This window comes from Anomalospiza imberbis, chromosome 14 (genome assembly GCF_031753505.1).
Source record: "Anomalospiza imberbis isolate Cuckoo-Finch-1a 21T00152 chromosome 14, ASM3175350v1, whole genome shotgun sequence".
NCBI lineage: Eukaryota > Metazoa > Chordata > Aves > Passeriformes > Viduidae > Anomalospiza > Anomalospiza imberbis.
This window is the reverse complement of record NC_089694.1, coordinates 15915323-15918387: the sequence shown is the minus strand read 5'-3', so window position 1 is coordinate 15918387 and position 3065 is coordinate 15915323. Positions and strand designations below refer to the sequence as shown.

The 3065-nt window shown below is 56.1% G+C and overlaps 1 protein-coding gene across 1 annotated transcript in view; it reads right to left on the bottom strand.

Moving 5' to 3' along the window:
- The window catches only part of SPRY3 (sprouty RTK signaling antagonist 3), a 315558-nt gene that overhangs the window by 134456 nt on the left and 178037 nt on the right, over positions 1-3065 (bottom strand). The window lies entirely within an intron of this gene.

Sequence of the window (3065 nt, the reverse complement as noted above, 5' to 3'; positions counted from 1 at the left end):
GTGTCCTAAAAGTGTCCAGAGGTACTGTTTCCTCATGGGAAGCATTAGAAGTTATAGAACTAGAGAATCCCAGAATGCTTTGGGCTGGAAGGAGTTAAAGTTCATCTATTTTAAAGTTCAAGGCAGGGACCAAGCTCCATCCAGCCTGGCCTTGGACACTTCCAGGGATCCAGGGGCAGCCACAGCTGCTCTGGGCAACCAGGGCTTCCCCATCCTCTGCAAACCAAGCTTGTCCTAAAATCCTGTGATTACCTGGGGATAAAGGAACCCTGATCCCCCATGTGAATTTTTGTTTGTGTTTGAGAGCAGCTGAGGGAGCAGGGAAAGGGGCTTAACCTGAAGAAAAGGAAGCTAAGAAGGGACCTTTTGGCTGTGCACAGCTCCCTGACAGGAGGGTTTTTTTCCCCCCTTAAAGACATGTATCACCCAAAAGGAACCTGCAGCTATTATAAAAATGTTATGCTTTATAATTTGTATTGATCTGAGCTTTGAAGAATTGCTGACCTACCCCCATGAATAAAAAAACAAATGAATTATTCAAAGAGGTGAATCTTCCTGGTATTTGTGGAGAAAGGTCACCTGCACACAGATTTTTTTCCTACATGATGGATGAGGTCATGCATTTTCTTTCACAAAAAGATCTTATTTCTCTTGGGATTCTGCTGCTTGTGGGGACAAATCTTGACTAGGTTATTTCACATTAAATCAAATAAATAAATAAATATATAAAGGGTATGAAATGTGCTGGTGGTGAATGAGCAGAGGTGGACGCAAACCCATCCTGGCACTGTAGTTCCCATGGTGGCACAGGGACCTCTTATTTTGGAAATCCCATCTTCTGCACAGACCAAACCTCCCCAGGGCATCTGAAAACTAACAAGAGTGACAAAATCAACACTAGCCCAGCGGACACCAGGACAGACCTTGAGCAGTGTCAGTGCTGGATGTGGTGTTCAGGCCAACTGGTACAGAAAGGAGATTCTGCTCATAGCACGTGGCCTTGGTGACTGCCAAACACCCAATGCTTATCAGGAGGTGCCAGAGGCTGTGTGGGTCCAACACGCATATTTGGGAGGAGGATGTCAAAGAATGGCGCTGGTTTTATTGTTGGTTGATATAACTGTCCTGAAGAGATGCTACACACACCAAAGCTTTGGCAGATCCCAGCTAAGCTGCATTTTGTGCATTTTTCTGGATCACATGGAGAGACCCTTTCCCCCTTCACTCATCCCTTCTCTACTCAGCCCTTTTCGCCTCATTTGCTCCTCTTCCTCTCTCCTTTCCTCCTCTTCTTCCTCTCTCCCTTCCCTCACTTCCTCACCTTTCTCCCTCCTCCTCTTTCCTCCCCCTCACTCTCATACCCCCTCACTCACCCCCTTTTCTGCCATCACTTTTCCCCCTTGTAAACCTTTTCCCCTCATTGATCCCCACTCCTCACTCACCTCCTTCCCACCGTCACTCCTTCATTTTCCCCTCATTCATCCCCTTTTTCCTCCTCTCACCCCTTTCCCCCTCATCTGCCCCATTTCCCTCTTAATTCCCTTTCCTCCTTCACCCATTCCATTCCCCTCTTAACTCCGCTCTTTCACCCTCACTCGCCTCTTTCCCCCTCACTTACCCCCATTCTGCCATCACTTACCCCTTTCCCTCTCGCTCCCTTTCCCCCTTTTTAACCCTTTTCTCACCGATCCCCCTTTCCCCCTCACTAATCCCCATTTCCCTCATCCATCCCTTTTCCTCCTCGCTCACGTCCACATGCCCCTCACTCCACTCACCTCCTTCCCGTCATCACTCCCCGCTTTTCCCCCTCATCCATCCCCTTCTTCCCCGTCTCACCGCCATTCCACCTCACTTCCTTGCCGCCCCTGGCCCGCCCCTGTGCCCTCGCTGCCGTGCCCTCACCCGGGGCGGTCCGCGCTCCCCGCCCGGGCCGCTCCCCGCGCGCCGCCGCCTGAGGCGGCCCCGCGCAGGCGCAGCGCCCCCATCCCCCGTTCCCCACACAGGGGCGGGGGCGGCGCCTCCCGCCGTTCGCGGGCCGGGCTGAGCCGCCGGAGAAAGGCGGCACCGGCACCGACCGGGCGGGCGCCCGCCCTCCGACCGACCGCCCGCCCGCCATCCGCCTATCCCGCCGTCAGTCCATCCATCCATCCATCCATCCAGGTACCGTGCGAAGGGGAGGGGTGCCCGCCGCGCTCGGCTCCGCCGCGCTCGGTGCGGACCGGCCGCGCCCGTGCCCCCCGCGGGGGTCGCGTCCGCCGGTGCCGCACAGCGCGCACCCCCATCACGGCCATCACAGCCCTGCTCAGACCCTCAGCCCGTCCCTTGCCTCACCCTCCCCCCGGCTCTCGGAGCTGCTCAGAGCTTCCACAGCCCCCCGGCCATCACAGCCCCCCGGCCTCTCGGAGCCCTCTCACAGCGCTCATGGCCATCACAGCCCCCGCAGCCCCGTCACAGCTCTTCCTCTAGCTCTTACAGCCCCACGGCCATCACTGCCCCCCAGAACCCCACCCCACGTAGTCCCATGGCCATCAGAGCCCCCCCCACAACCCCCTCATAGCCCCCTCCTGGTTCTCAGAGCCCCCGAGAGCCTCCCAAGAGCCTGCACCCCCCATAAGCCCCATGGCCATCATGGCCCCTAAGACCCCCCAAGCCCATCGCAGCCCCTTCAGAGTCCTTTTGCTCGCCCTTCCCAGCCCCTGCAGCTCTCAGAGCCCTCAGAGCCCCCATGGCCCTGGCAGCCCCGCGGGGTGAGGGGACCGTTACCCTCGGTGAGACACCCGGATGTCTGCTCGGCAAACTCCGAATTATTGTCTACGGCCCGCTCACGGCTGCCGCCTTTTTGCCTTCTTCTAAACGTGTTTTATTTCTTCCCCTCGTTACACAATGAAATTAACTTTCACAGGTTTGTATCTCTTCCTCCGCATGTCTTTGCTGGGGTTTTTTTTTGGGGTTTTTTTGGGTGGTTTTTAGGCGTAGTGGTTGTGGGGAAAGACTGAGCGCTTTTCAGCTGCTCTTCCCCCTCAACGTGTGTTTTTTCCTCACGTGAGGTTTTTTTGCAGTTCCTC